This window comes from Piliocolobus tephrosceles, chromosome 5 (genome assembly GCF_002776525.5).
Source record: "Piliocolobus tephrosceles isolate RC106 chromosome 5, ASM277652v3, whole genome shotgun sequence".
Taxonomy (NCBI): domain Eukaryota; kingdom Metazoa; phylum Chordata; class Mammalia; order Primates; family Cercopithecidae; genus Piliocolobus; species Piliocolobus tephrosceles.
The window spans coordinates 61,502,689-61,519,547 of record NC_045438.1 but is presented as its reverse complement, the minus strand read 5'-3'; the positions used below and the strand labels follow the sequence as shown (position 1 = coordinate 61,519,547).

General features: G+C 39.1%; 1 protein-coding gene across 5 annotated transcripts in view; it reads right to left on the bottom strand.

Annotated features, from left to right (window-relative positions):
• Positions 1–16,859, bottom strand: part of CDK19 (cyclin dependent kinase 19) — a 218,374-nt gene that overhangs the window by 44,097 nt on the left and 157,418 nt on the right. The window lies entirely within an intron of this gene.

Below are 16,859 nucleotides of genomic sequence, written 5' to 3'. Positions count from 1 at the left end.
TATTATTTGACAATGTTTGAATAATATCAAAACAATCAGTTGAAAATTTTGAGAACCTGTCTCTAAGATCATCTGGAGTTGATGTTTTCTCAGAAAGATTTTTAACTACAGTTTTAGTTTATTTAGCATTTCTTAGCTTCTTCAGTCTAAGAAAGAAATAATAAACAAATAAAAGAAGGAAGCAAAGGAGAATAAAGGGAGGTTGGAGGAACAAGAGTCAGTGAAAGACTCTGTGAAGGGAGAATTGCCTGAACCTGGGACGTGGAGGTTGCAGTGAGCTGAGATCACACCACTACACTCCAGCCTGGGCAAGAGAGTGAGATCCTGTCCCAAAAAACAAACAACAACAAAAAACAAATAAAGAAAAAAAAGAGAAAGATCCTGTGAAGGAACATCAAAGGTAAGAAAACCAAAAACATAAAAAATAAATAAATAAGATAAAAAAGAAAACAAAGGTAAGAAAACCTAGACAGCACAGGGTTCTCAAAGCTAAGAGAACCTAAAAAGGAAGAAGTAGCCATCAGGTGCAACATAATGAAAGCTGAGAAGAGGCCTTTGGAATGGACAACTGGGTCATATAAGTGATTCCGAAAAAATAATTTCTGTGCATTTACAGAAGTCAGACACAGTAAATGAGATCCAAATAAATGGGGAAAAGGTAAAGGCAGATTTTAGAGGACACTTTTGAAAGCCTTAGTGAGAATGGGATCTCTGGGGGACATAACAATTTTTTTAATTGTAAAATGATCAAATAAGCTATCTTATTTTTTATTATTTTTCATTCTTTAAGTTTGAGCTTAAACCCTTTAAAAATAAAGATAGTAAGATAAAAACAATAAGCTGCTGAATGCAAGTAGTAGAGGAGGTGGTTTTAGATCACTCAGCTATCTCTTGATAGAAGTTCTTGCAGTCACTCTATGTCGAAACAGAGTATGAGTAACACAATGGAATGAAGACACAAAGAGAGAGAAAAGAGGAATATCTCTTTTCTAGTATTGAAGTTAGTAGAGAATACCTTTGATTTAACATACTTGAAGCCTATGGAAGCTCTAAGTGTGGACTCTCCATGTAAAGTCTGAGGTGAGGGCAGAGGCAGTGACATCATTTAGGGGAGTAGTAGCTTATGAGCTCTTTTGTAGTTTAAGAACCGAACCTAGAGCTTGGGCAGTAACCACAGAGAAGGGCTCCTGTAGTCAAGTGAAGACCTGGAATTGCAGAGGGAAGTCATTTTTAAATGTGCATTTCTTTACTGGGATTGCCTGTTCCCTTTAGAACAAGTAAATAAATGCTAAGGTCTCAAGATACTTGATGTTTCAAAATATGAATGATGTTTCAAAATATGAAACTTGTTGTTTTAAAATACAAATGAACAATATAATCACCATCACAGTGTGTTTAATTTTTCAAAGAATTTTCACATCCATCATTTCATCTTTCTTAATGGAAATATTCAAGGGTATACAAGGCTATGGGTCAAGTCTCAGGGCAATCCCATCCAATCCTCAAGATTCTATACTAAGTTGTGTTTGCAGATGTTATGCTTAATTTTCAAAAGACGAACAGTGATTAATTTTAGTGAAAGTATACTTTTTTTAAAAAAAGAAAACTACAGTTCATGCATACACACCTTCACCCACATAAAAAACCTAAAAGGATGAAGAAAGGATACCAAAATTGTTCTGACCTAGTTACATCCCAATTAACACAGACTATGCTTTACTAAAACTCCTCTTCTTACTGTGAACACAAAATGCCAGCTGTGAAAGAAAGTGATACTGCTGGGTTTGCACACTTTGGTTACCATAGAAACAGTAGAAATGGCAAGAGTTGGATGCCTCGCATTTAAGTTATCGGCAATAAAATCAGATAGATAAACCAATGCCCAGGGTTCATTTTAGTTAAATTGTATTTTAAAGGCAAAAGTCAGGGAAATAATGTGATAAGTAACATGATTACTCAGAAGCTATTCCTGAAATGTCTGCATTTTAGCAGAATTTAGTTAATGCTTGAATTTATATTCATTATACTTTACATGTACTCCAGATTTGCTTTTTCCTTCTATAGAATCAATTTTTTCACAGGGTTAAATATATTTCAGTTAATTGGCACATTATGAGTAGCACAGCCTAAAGATATACAATCTTTCTACTACACTTGCTTTCTCCCACCCCAGGACATTTGGGACAAAAATATGAAACTCATAATATGACTCTTATCAGTACCAATAAAGAGAGAAAAAGACAAACACAATTGTCTACAATCCTGAGTAACAGGAACAGAGACAATCAGAATATCAATCGGACTAGTTTCTGAAACAATGAACACTGCAGGCTTGATATTAATGGCTACAACCATACTTTTATTTAAATATTGTTAGTGGTGACACAACTTTCCTCCCATTTGATACAAACGTACATTCCCAGGAAAAAACCCTCAGTTCATGCTCCTTTCTTTACACTGTTCTTCATAGTTTATCCTGAACAAATAAGATTCTGCACTGTAACAAATAGGGCAAAGAACTACCTAAGAGTAAAATCTATGCCTGTTTCTTCTTTTTTTCTTAAGCAAACAGTTATTGGCTACTAGCATTAGTCTATCATAACTGCTTACCCCTTAAAACAACTTCACTGATTAGACAGTAGGTGATTTAAAATATAGAGAATCTGATCATTGTGATTGCAACTTCCTAGAGGGCAGGGAGAATCATTCTGTCACAACTTTATATGTCTGCCGAGAACTAGGTACATACTGTGTTTAATACATATTTGCTGAATGAGTAAACAATTAAGTGAATGAGCTAAATTGCCAATGGTTTGTACTCATAATCCATCCAGCTATGGGGTAAGGTATGAGTGTCCTCTGACAGGCAAGTTCCCAATTTGAAAAGAAGATGGCTGCATGCAGTGGCTCATGCCTGTAATCCCAGAACTTTGGGAGGCCAAGGCGGGCAGATCACCTGAGGTCAGGAGTTCGAGGCCAGCCTGACCAACATGGAGAAATCCCGCCTCTATTAAAAATACAAAAAAGTAGCCGTACGTGGTGGTGCATGCCTGTAATCCCAGTCACACAGGAGGCTAAGGCAGGAGAATCGCTTTAACCCGGGAGGTGTAGGTTATGGTGAGCCAAGATCATGCCATTGCTTTCCATCCTGGGGTAATAAGAGCAAAACTCTGTCTCGAAAAAAAAAAAAAAAAGAAAAAAGAAAAGAAGTTGAAGGAAACTAGAATAAAGACCTCAAAACATGCCAAGCTCACTTTGAATAAAGGTTTTTAAAAGTTATTATTTTACTTTATTCTGGAGTTTCAAAAATCCTCTATAGGCTGGACGCGGTGGTTCACGCCTGTAATCCCAGCACTTTGGGAGGCCGAGGTGGGTGGATCACGAAGTCAGGAGTTCAAGACCAGCTTGGCCAACATAGTAAAACCCTGTCTCCACTAAAAATACAAAAGTCAGTCGGGCATGGTGGCATGCGCCTGTAGTCCTAGCTACTTGGGAGGTTGAGGCAGGAGAATCGCTTGAACCCAGGAGGCAGAGGTTGTGGTGAGCCGAGTTTGTCACTGCACTCCAGCCTGGGCAACAGAGCAAGACTCTGTCTCAAAATAAATAAATAAATAAATAAATAAATAAATAAATAAATAAATAAAATCCTCTATATGCTAATGGCCCCCAAATCTATACCTCTAGGTCTCTAACCTTCCATATATCTTAGAGATATGTTGACTGCATGTTGACCATCACCACAGTCACCTCAAACTCAACTTGTCCAAACTAGATTTTTACTTTTCCCTGTCAAAACTGCCTCTTTTTTTGGTTAATCCTTTCTCAGTCACAAAGTCAACAATAGCAGAAGTCTGAACTTGCACTGACGCTCTCTTTTCTCCCTCAAATCTAACCAATCCTCAGATCTGACTACTTACAGCCTACATTTTTGTCGACTATCTCCCCTCCTCTCAATTTGGATCACCTCTGTCATAGTTCAGGCCTTCTTTATTTCCCCACCAGCTGACTTCAACTACCTGATAAGGCTGCTATCCCTAAGTCCTCAAACCAACTCTCCATAGCCCTGTCTGAGTGGTCTATCTTTAACAAAAACCTGACCAGTTCAGGAAACTGGACACAGGAAAACCACACTTCTAAATAGGACAACTAAGATCCACCACAATCTGGTCCTCTTTCTCCTGCCTCTTCTTTTACTACTTCTTGCCTTGTCCCAGTAATATAAAGTGCTTGTACTTTCTTCTCTATGCCCTTATTCATACTCCTCTGCCTGGGATGCTCCCCTGACCTGCCTCTCTTCACCTTACCAATTTCTATGAATCCTTTCCTATTCAGCTCAGTATGAATCGTCCAAGGTACTCAGTACCTTATGCTTAGCTGATCCTTGCATGTACCTAATAATTTCTTTTTCTTTTCTTTTTTTTTTTTTTTGAGACGGAGTCTCGCTCTGTCGCCCAGGCTGGAGTGCAGTGGCCGGATCTCAGCTCACTGCAAGCTCCGCCTCCCGGGTTTATGCCATTCTCCTGCCTCAGCCTCCCGAGTAGCTGGGACTATAGGTGCCCGCCACCTCGCCCGGCTAGTGTTTTGTATTTTTTAGTAGAGACGGGGTTTCACCGGGTTAGCCAGGATGGTCTCAATCGCCTGACCTTGTGATCCGCCTGTCTCGGCCTCCCAAAGTGCTGGGATTACAGGCTTGAGCCACCACGCCCGGCCTCATAATTTCTTTCTTTCTTTCTTTTTTTTTTTTTTTTGAGACGGAGTCTCGCTGTGTCGCTCAGGCTGGAGTGCAGTGGCCGCACTCACTGCAAGCTCCGCCTCCTGGGTTCATGCCATTCTCCCGCCTCAGCCTCTGAGTAGCTGGGACTACAGGCGCCCCCCACCACGTCCGGCTAATTTTTTGTATTTTTAGTAGAGACGGGGTTTCACCATGTTAGCCAGGATGGTCTTGATCTCCTGACCTCGTGACCCACCCGCTTCGGCCTCCCAAAGTGCTGGGATTACAGGCTTGAGCCACCGCGCCCGGCCCATAATTTCTTTTGTAAACCTTGTTGCTTTATGATTATGTTTGTTAAATCTTCCCCACCATGTACTCGTTGGGGAAAGGGATTGTATTTATTAACTCTGTATTCCCAGTACCCAGCATAGTGTCTGGTACATGTTAAGAAGCCAAATATGTTTGTAATGCAAATATTCTAAGTCTTTAAACCAGTACTTCCCCCCACAGAAATCCAGTTATAAATAAATGGTTAAAATAACAATTAGGTTCCATAATTACATTAGTGTCGTAACTGTAGGTACACTGTAGGCTAAATAGGTCTTTCTATTCAGAGACTCTAACTACTGTTTAAAATGTTATTTCTAATGAAAATGCCTTTCCAGTTTCAAATTACATATTTACAACTAGATGTAGGCTATCTGTAAATCAGGAGAAACCTGTAGTATTAAATGCTATGATTAATTTCATTTTAGCTTAAACTGGTCTAACAGTATCTGTAATGTAACACCCATGTTCATCAAACTTCGGTATTCACAGTAAACAATGCTTGCCAACCCAGCACTGCCAACAGTTAACAATGTATTTCTTTGTCTTTCAGGAGTAGTTACCGGCCTGAACAACAGAGATAAGGTTTTCTTTTCTCTAACAAGAGCCAATAAAAAGCAACAATTACAAAACATTCAATGCAAAACAAATAGGTGTATGTAGCAGGCTATTTACCTAACTAACTTCAAGGTCATTACGTGAGTATAATCAAGATATATTCCACATTAACATCCATGGCAGGAATAATGCTACAAAGGTATTCAGATTTATTCCTGTTCATTAACGAGTACAATTCATCCTTAGAGAAGCAACACTGGTAGAGAGTGGCTTTCTATTTACGTCTGGAATACCCACATCCAAATCAAATAATTTGGTCTCATTATCATGAGAAATTAAGAACGTCAGAGACAGAAATTCTCAGACTGAGTCCTCTTGTTTTACTGATGAAGAAACAGAGGCCAGAGAAGTGAAAGACCTACAACTTGACCAAGTTCACTGTGTGTGGAGAGTAGCAGGTCCAGATGAAGACCCAGTTCTCTCAGAGATGCATTCCAAGCCAGAGTTGTGAGAGCCACAGCACCCTGGGAAAATGAACAGTACTTAACTGATTATGGCCCTCCCTATAGAAGACTTCTACCTGATGTGTGCTTAGTGGAGAATATAATCCCACAAAATAACTATCATATGTAATCTCTTGGTAAAATGAATCAAGATTCCCTTATTCTTATAAGGTACCTACGTTGCTAGTCTAATAGAATACCTGTTGCATTAATTACCCAGGTATACATTTATCAACACTCATCAATTTGTAATTAAAATGGGTGTACCTTACTGTACATAAATTCCACCTCAATAAAATTAATTTAATAAAATAGCATGCCTAAACTGATTCTTCAGTAATAGCCAAAGGCCTCAAAGTACTGGGGCTCTGTCTGTAGCCTTTGGTTCTCAACTAGTTCCTGCTGTTGCTATCAATGTGGGATGTATCTTAATTAGACCCTCCTAGTGACCTTGAAGTTAGTTTGGTAAACAGTCTTCTTAATACATATTTTTGTCAGCACAGGCCACTAAAATTTTATGCTTAAATAAGTGATTATCAAATGAGCCCTGTCCCTGAATTAACCTTAAGAGACTTTGTATGTCACTGTGAGTCAAACCATGGCTCCTTGAAAGCTGGCCCTCTTGGAAGAGGGATTCTTGGTATGTACCCTCTAACTATGGAATAACTGATGGAGCATTAATTCAAACTGACAGATAGCTGTGCAGGACTCTGTTGAAAGCTCCAACTACAGGGCTATGAACCCAGATGATAAAAAAACTCTCATGCCAAAAAGAAAAATCATAGCCCATGTCTAGAAAAGACATCAATATTACCTTCTTACACATGTAAGATGTGTGTCACCACGTCCAGAGCACTGTAAGAAACATTGTGTCTGATCTTCACAAGGCCTGTGTAGAGGCAGCAAGACAGGAGCATGGATGGCATCACTACCATCAAAGGCCTCCAGACTGCAGACATGAACAGCTGAGCCATAGACTAACAAGGACTCAGCTTTAAGGAACTTGTTAGGAACCAGAGGTCACTGGCAGGAACACTAGTATGATTCTTCAGTATGGGAAGATTTGCAATTGTCCAAAATCACCTAAAATAGCAGGTTAGAAGATATCCAGGCCATACTTTGCTTTTTGATTGCTAACTCTGCATTTTAAAAGCAATTAGAATGATTAAGTCATATTAAAAGAAATACTACTTCTTATCATAATCCTCTTTAAGTAGAATGTTAACTGATAAATCAAATAAAAAATAACGAATTATTAAGTCATTTGACTAGCATGGAATTGTTACCTCCAAAGCCTGTCTTAGTAATATCTCATTCAAGAAGAAAGAATGAAAAGTACATTTGAAGCAGTTGCTAATTGTGATCTCATTTAATCAAGCTTTTTAAAAACTCCCTTATTTTAAATATGAAGACTTGGCAAAAATATTTGTAATATTTAAATATAAACAGGATGAAACATAGCCCACTTTTTTGTTTTAACACCAGGAGGCATGTTTCACGTATTTACACTAGATCTCTGCTTTGTAAAGCTGAAGGGGCAAGGAAGAGTAGGAGACGACAGGCATTCTCAGGGAAAAAAGAGGTTAAAGAAAGGGTATCTTTGGATTACTGGCAGAATCAAGAAAGAATGTACAGAAGCTTCTGCAGAAAGGAAATGAGGAGATATTCAGCAACTCTGGAGCTACATTCAGGAACTTTGGTGGAACTGAGGGTCAATAACCACCTAAATTACTTCTTAGTATTCCCCATTTTACAGATGAGTAAACTGAGGCTTAAGGATCAAAATCTTAGAAATAATTTTTTAAAGTGTAGGTTCTCAAAGTTTCTATATCTTAAGGACTAAGTAAGGCTAAAACCCTAGAGAACAATATTAAATGCCTGCAAAATGCTGGCATGATGGTTACAGTAAGATTTTGAGGGTTTTGCCTTATCAGGCCCTATTTAGCAGAGACAAAATTAAAGACCTGCTGTATCTCATTGTCAGACAATTTACGAAGAGAAGCTATGCTGCATGCAGAGATTTCTAAGCACTTATTTTAATCAAATGTTCAGAAAGATGAATAGTACAGCATTTTTCTTACAGCTGAGTGAAAATAGACGGTGGTCTTTGACTTTTGCATACATAGTATTAGACTTTCATACAGAGATGTCTTCACTCTCTTTAGCTAAGGGTCTTTTTCATGTTTCTGCATGGTGTCCTTTCAATGCCTTTTGGCTAGCTGTTACAGTTCAGCAGAAATACCAGCCTTGGAAAACAATGTTTTGCCATTATTTAAAACTGTCTTTGCATTTTTACCTCTGCTTTACACAAAAGAGCAGAATATAGAAATAAGAAAGTACTAATACTAGTGATAAGCACAGGCCTCAGACTGCATAAAAAGATGGAAGTGTCTAGGTATGTTCAAAGTGATAAATTCTGGACCTCAATTGAACACATCCTCTGAACTTAAGTGGATTAAACCTGTGGTTCGACAGCAGGGAGGGGAAGAAGAGGAGGGGAGAGAAGAGGAGGGGAAAATTAGGAAACATATTTTGAATTCTGAAAATCACTGAACAATGTTTCTAAAAGGGAAGAGATAACTAGTACATTATAACTATTTGTTAGCTCTTTCCAACCAGAACTGCCCCTAGATCGTATCATCCATGTAACTTTTACACATGAAAAAATTATATATGAAAGGTGGGGACTTTTTGCATTTTCTTCATTGCATTTCCACCAAATAAAAAATGAAAATTAACAGGATCCAGGTATCATTTAATTTTTGTTTTGTTTTTTAGAGACAAGGTCTATGTTGCGCAAATTGGACTGGAACACCTGGGCTCAAGGTATCTTCCCACCTTATCCTCTTGAGCAGCTGGGCCTGCAGGCATGTGCCATCACAGCTAGCCCCAAATATCATTTAAAAGCTTCCTCAACTCTGATAGTGAAACAAGATATTTCCCTGATCCCTTCACAGGCTGGAACTGGAGTGCACGGGTGCTGGTAGGGGGTGAACTCCACTCACTCAACCTGGTCTCAGGAGGGAGAGCATGCAGATGAGTGGGTGCAGGAGCCAGGTCAAGTGCTTTTGGGCACCTGCAGGAGCAAAACTGTGCAGGCCCCATGACAGTGTCTAAGGGGTATGCCCACGACCCCTTAAGCCACAGAAGGAATGGTACAGTGCCGTTTTAGCTTTGCCATCTGTAGACAGCTTAAGTGTTAACAGCTCAGTGGAGGGTCGGTGTGGCAGCCTTTTGCACCCACACTCATGGCACCCGAGTTCTTGTCCAGCATCTAGGAGGAATGAGGTCGCCTGGGCAAACTGAAGATGGTAAATGCAGGGAATTTTATTGCCAGTAAAAGTGGCTCTCGGCCGGGCACGGTGGCTCACGCCTGTAATCCCAGCACTTTGGGAGGCTGAGGCAGGTGGATCACGAGGTCAGGAGATCGAGACCATCCTGGCTAACATGGTGAAACCCCGTCTCTACTAAAAATACAAAAAATTAGCCAGACATGGTGGGGGGCGCCTGTAGTCCCAGCTACCTGGGAGGCTGAGGCAGGAGAACGGCATGAACCTGGGAGGCGGAGTTGGCAGTGAGCTGAGATCGTGCCACTGTACTCCAGCCTGGGCGACAGAGTGGGACTCCGTTTCAAAAAAAAAAAAAAAAAAAAAGTGGCTCTCAGCAGCAAGGGGAGCTGAAAAGGGGATGGAGCAGGAAGGTAATTTTCCCCTGAAATCCAGCCATCTCCAACTAGACTCTTCTCCAAAGCTATACCATCAAGCTGTCCTTCTGAAGTCAAGCTGCTTCTCTCCAACATCCAACCAGTCTCCGATCTCCAGCTGCTTCTCCTCCTCTCTGCTGGCTGAGCCTGAGGTTTTTATGGGCACAGGATGGGGAGTAGGGCAAGCCATGGGTGGTTTTGGAAAAGGCAGCATTCAAGTGGGAAAACAGGGATTAAGTTCTCACTTTGGGCCACAGTATCAGGCCTTTAGGCTTGAGGGTGGTAACTTAACCAGGGACCCACCCTCTTCTACCCACAATTTCCCTGCCTCCTGTGCCTATCTACAGGTAGCTTGAGACATAGTTTCCAATCTTTCCCACCTCCTGGTATACACACTGTTGTATAAACGCCTCTCCTTGAGTGTGGACTATACCTAATAACTTGCTTCTAGTGAAGAGAATACAACAAAAGTAATGGGATGTCACTTCCATAATTAGATTACAGAAGACTGACTTTCATCTTATTAATACTGTCTCTCTTGCCTTCTTGCTTGCTCACTCTGGTGAGCAAAACTGCCCCCTTATGAGATGTTCTATGATGAGGCTCATGTGGCAAGGAACTTCACTTCATGAGCTGATAGATGAAAGTTTCCACCCATCAGCTCACAAGGAAATGAATCCAGCCAACAACCAAATGAGCAAGCTAGGAAAGGGATTCTTTCCAGTCAAGCTTTGAGATCACTACCACCTCTTAAAAGACCTTAAAACAAAGGACCCAGGTAAGCCACACATGGATTCCTGACCCACAGAAGCTGTGAAATAATAAATATTGTTTAAGCCACTAGGTTTGGGTTAACCTGTTATACCACAACAGATAACTGATACAGAATTAAAACATACATAGCCAACATGCCATAACCTAGAATGCTGTTGAAAATCCAGTAAGTATTCTGCCTAAATACACAGGTGTCACAAGAAAGCAAAATCAATAAACCAAAACTACAATTTGCTGTCAATCAGTATGAAAAAATATCCAAAGTCATATAAATACATAGATGGTTCCTAACATACAATGGATCAATGTATTGATCTTTCAACCTTAGGATGGTGCAAAAGCAATACACATTCAGTAAGCTCCTTAACTTACAAAGAGGTTACTTCTGGATAAGCCCACTGTATGTTAAAGATATTATAAGTTAAAAACATACTTTTGCCTTATAATGTTTTCAACTTATGATGGGTCTATTGAGATGTAACTCTATGAAAAATTTGGGAATATCTGTACTTTCCTCTGTAACTAGAATATCTATTGCAACTTTTTTTATTTTGATTATTTTATTTTATTTTATTATTTTATTTTATTTTATTTATTTAGAGATGGGGTCTCGCTATGTTGCCAAGCAGGAGTACAGTGGCTATTCACAGAAACAAATAGCGCACTACAGCCTTGTACCACTGGCCTCAAGCAATCCTCCCAGCTCAGCCTTCAGAGTAGCTGGGACTACAGGTATGTGCCACCCTACCCAGTTTGCGCCATTTTCTTTAATCAAATGAAATCATATCTGACTTAAAGTATTGGCAAGGTTTTTTGCTATTATTACCATTCTGATAGACCTCTAACAGAATAAGTTTTTAGTTCTGTGAACTAAGCATTTTAGTAGCTGTTAATTAATAACAAAAGCCAAAAGATTCCTGGATACAAAATTATTTTCTCTCTCAACTGGATCTCACAAAATTTTGATACACTGTACCATGTTTGCAGACCATATACTTATTTGTGCCTACAGACTTCAAAACACTGCAAATTCACCCACTAATGTGAAAAGAGCTTTGGGATGGAAACTCCACACATATTTACTTATTTATTTTTATTTTTTATTTTTTTGGGACTGAGTCTCGCTCTATTGCCCAGGCTGGAGTGCAGTGGCACGATCTCAGCTCACTGCAATCTCTACCTCCAGGGTTCAAGCGATTCTCCTGCCTCAGCCTCCCAAGTAGCTGGGATTACAGGCATGTGCCACCACACCCAGCTAATTTTTGTATTTTTAGTAGAGATGGGGTTTCACCATGTTGGCCAGGCTGGCCTCAAACTCCTGACCTCAGGTGATGTCCTGCCTTCGCCTCCTGAAGTGCTGGGATTATATGCGTGAGCCACTGCACCTGGCCTCCACACATATTTTTTAAAAGACAGAGCTAGGGTTGGGGACCTAAAGCATTCATTAAAATCCTTCATTCAATAAAGACTTTGTGCTTATTGTGTACTAGGTTCTGGGATACAATAATGAAAACGAAATAGTCTAACTGATAGTTCAGTTTCTATCACTGATCTAGTAGCAAGATTCTGAAATGAAGGAGTCATAAATCCACTTAATAATATTATCATTTAGCCAGCATTTCTCTATCATTGCTGAAGAATAATGTGAAATTGCCAGATGCCTTGCTGAAATTCAATTCAAATAACTTATGAGCACAAACAATATGCCAATGCTGGAACTACAAAAATTAGTGAGATGTTATGAACCTTGCTCTCAAGAAGCTCATAATTTTGAAAAAGAGATAAACTATATCTTGGCATTCTTCCAATCTACCAAGACAGTAATCCCATAAAAATGAGTCATCCTATATTTCATTTTCTTACTCTTAGCTATATCCTGCTATAAAATTAAAATACATCTTTTCTCCCTTGGTGTTTACAAGTTCCAAATATTTATAGACTTATGCCTCTATTTCACTGTCTCTCAGCCAAGATGAACGTATTTAGCTCTCTTTCTCCTTTCCTTTTAAAGCAATTCCTCATTTTAAGTTATTTTTGGTGACTTTATTTACATTCTCTATTTCTGTATTAAATTCTAGGATTCAAATGACATAATTAAAATACTGATTTAGATATAAAATCCATCATAATGAAAAACACCAACCTTTATGATGATGTAATGCCTCTGTGTGTGATGTCCAAAACACTGGCTTTTATTTACTTTAAATTTTTTATATTATATTGTAAATTTATATTTACTCTAACACATTTAATTGTATGGATTTTCCAGGTTTCTCACATCAAATGAAATTTAGAGATGGTGAGCACTCAGTTGTGACTAACAAGTAGTGTAAAGCCAAATTTCTTACAGCAATAGAAAATGAAGCATTAAGAAAAACGAAACTAGTCATTGACTACAACAGCAACTCTTAAGCTCACAAAACAGAATTTTTCAAATGTCTCCATCATCCTCTTTTTAAGATCACATTCACATTTGATATACTTTATATTTCTGTATCTACTATAGAATATATTTATAAAGCAAGCATACAGTTTAAATCTACTCCTGAAAGTACTTTGGCAAAACCATGACAATATGGCACAGATAACAGGACTCAAGATTAGTGAATCAAGAATTGAAGAGGCTATCACAGACTAGATTCCTGTTGGTTCAAAGTTTCTTTTTCTTTTTATTCAGATAGGGTCTCGATTTGTTGCCCAAGGCTGGAGTGGAGTGCAGTGGCACAATCACGGCTCACTGCAGCCTTGACCTCCTGGGCTAAAGTAGTTCTCCCACTTCAGCCTCCTGAGTAGCTGAAACTACAGGCATGCACCACCACACCCAGTTAATTTTTTATTTTTTGTAGAGACAGGGTCTCACTATGTTGCTCAGGCTACTCTTGAACTCATGGGCTCAAGCAATCCTCCTGCCTTGGCCTCTGAAAGTGCTGAAATTACAAACATGAGCCACCATGCCCACTCAGTTCAAAATTTCAAATCTTATTAGAGTTATTCACTTGAGGAGTTGGAGGCATTCAGTAAATGTGTGGGTAAAATACAAACCAGTGCTATACTATGTAAGAACCAGATTCAGACTGCATTTTCACCACTGTGTTCATGCCATTGATGAGGTAATAATAATCAGTGGTGGCTTTTCTAGTGGAGGAAAAAAATCATTCTGTGTGCACTGTCAGTACTTAAACAAAAAGACCCCGAAAACTCTCTAACTCAAGCAGGCTCCAACCTATACCTTCTAAGCACAACCTCACACTACTGCAATTCAGTTTATCCATATTTGAGCCAACCAGAACTGCACATCCTTTCTGAGATAATCCAAGTGCTTCTTTACCTCAGAATTTTTACATTCCAAACTCCCTTAGGTTACCCTCATCACCCAAGTCTCTATTTAAATTCTACTCATCCCTCAAAGTCCAGCTCAAATGCAACCTGCTCTTTGAAACTTACCCTTATCCCCGACTCAGAAGCTCTTCTGATCTTGCATAGATTTAGTCTGTACTTCTCATGTAGCTACAATCACATTTTCTCTCATCTATCTTATAGTGTAATTGTTTGTGTGTATGTCATATTTCTTCAAGGCTCCTTGAGAAGGTCTTTGACATAGTCATATTTGTGTTGTTCCCATCCCTCTGTGCTTTACACATACAAGAAAAAAAATGTTCATTGAGGATAGTGTATTCAAATGCCTGATCCCCAAAATGTCAGTACTATTCTCCCTGATACTCATTCACTGAGGAAATATTTCCTCAACATCTATTGTGTACAGGGGCAGTAGTGAACAAAAAGAGTCAGACATAGACCTTGCTCTCTCAAGAAGTTCACAGGCTAGAAGATGTTCTAAGAGATCTCTAAAACTGCTATAATACGAATAGATAAATTCCATAAGAGAAGTAAAGATGCAGTGCAACAGGAACCAACAAGAAGAAGAGATTGGTTCCAAGTAGACATGGATATGAGGGTAAGTTTTAATTAACATTTGTGTTGGGCCCTGAAAGACAGAGGGTATTTGAATATGTTGAGATGGGGTAAGGGGTTTTAAGATAGGGGAAATAAAGGCCATTAAGGCAGGAAATACCAGAAGGAGACAGGGAACACTCAATAGTTCAGTAGTAAAGTATACATGAAAGATGACAGGGATAGAGAACCATTTTAAAGGCAGTTAAAGCTATAATTAGTAAAACTCTGAAAGCCAAATGAGGAAGTAGAGTTTTAGTCTGTAAGCAATGAGGAACTATTTCAAAGTTCTTGAGCAGGAGCTGAGTAGTTAGTCAAGGTCCAACTACTAGTTAGTCAAGGTCCAAAGTGGACTGGAAGGGAGATTGTTGAAAGTATAGGGAAATTATAGAGGCTAGTATCACAATGCAAGAAAGAGGTAATAAAAGCCTGAACTAGGAATGAGGACTAGAGATGAAAATAGATGAATGCAAGGCATATTTTAGATACAATGCTGAAAGAACTTGACAAGTTCTGGATGTGGAGTGCAAAGAAGGGTCTGCAAAGAGGTAAAAGAAGTTTCTAGGCTAGGATGAGGATGGTGCCATAACCAAAAGAGAGGACGCTAAAGCAGCAGCAAATCCGAATTGAGAGGACACTGAGTCCTGGCATACTAAATTTTGCTATCAGTGGACATTCACGTGACCATATCATGAATAAAATATGTTAAGCTGTGCTGTTTAGAACAAAATATAGAATTTTATGAAACAAGAGAGAGGAGCTCACATAAATTAATCTTCAATAAAAAATTTTGATCAATGATTCAAAGATGAACATAACCTCAAATATATAACCTGCATATGTTTCACTAAGTGCACGGCAGATTAAAATCTAAAAGCCCATTTATGAAAGAGTTCTTCTCATGATCTAGAACAACATCATGTACCCAATAATCTTTTTGTTTGTTTCTTTTGAGATAGGGTCTGGCTCAGTTGCCCAGGCAGAGTTTGTAGTGATCTCAGCTCACTGCAACCTCCAACTCCCAGGCTCAAGCCATCCTCCCACCTCAGCCTTCCGAATAGCCGGGACCACAGGAGCGCACCACCAAACCCGGCTACTTTTTGTATTTTTTGTTAGAGATGGGGTTTTGCCATGTTGCCCAGGCCAGTCTCGAAGTCCTGAGCTCAAGTGATCCACCCACCTCGGCCTTCCAAAGTGCTGGCACTACAGGCATAAGCCACCACACCCAGCCCAATAATCATTTTAAAACATGCTGATTCATAGCTAATAGTAAAGTGGACATGTGGAAGCCTCAAAGAATCTTACAGTTAAAAATTATAAGGAGAGGCCGGGCGTGGTGGCTCACGCCTGTAATTCCAGCACTTTGGGAGGCCAAGGAGGGTGGATCACGAGGTCAGGAGTTCAAGACCAGCCTGGCCAAGATGGTGAAACCCAGTCTCTACTAAAAAACACACACACACAAAAAATTAGCCAGGCACAGTGGTGGGTGCCTGTAATCCCAGCTACTCGGGAGGCTGAGGCAGAGAACTGCTTGAACTCAGGAGGTGGAGGCTGCAGTGAGCCGAGATGGTGCCACCGCACTCCAGCCTGGGCGAGAGAGTGAGACTCTGTCTCAAAAAAAAAAAAAAAAAAAAAAAAATTATAAGGAGAAATGCTCCTATTAATATGGTAAATACATCTTTTGTGGTCACTATCATTTGACCCCAATTTATACAATGTCACAGCAAGACATGGTCAAGTCAGATAAGTAGCCCTGACTGACAAGGTCCCAAGGGATACTAACTAGATCCTTTCATCAATAAACACTTCTCATCAGTTAATAAAATGGAATTTACCTACATGTATCCCTACCATATCCCAATAATTTTCAAAAGCCTAAGAAACAAAAGATCATGAAATCACTTTGTGGGAGCAAAATAAAATCTCTGATGATAAACTGAGGAGCAAATGAGGATTACAGCTATTCCATAACCATATCTTCTTAACAACAAACAAAAGAAACTTGCACCAACATAAACTAAAATAACAACAGTGTGAAGATGAATACCTAGCAATATAATTAGATATCAGTAAATGATGGTTACATGTATATTGAATAAAAAAGTAAAATCAAACACTAAATTGCAGCTAATTTGCCTAATAAGTATATACCACCTGTTAGATTTATTCATTTGTTTATTAATATTGATAACATTCTTTTTACTAGATGCAGTGTCATTATTTCAGTTGAGATTTTAAGGGAAAGAAAAATGAGAACTCAGTATTAATTACATTTTTACTTCATATTAGTCAGCAATAATATGAAGAACAACTTGGATTGAAATGTGCATGT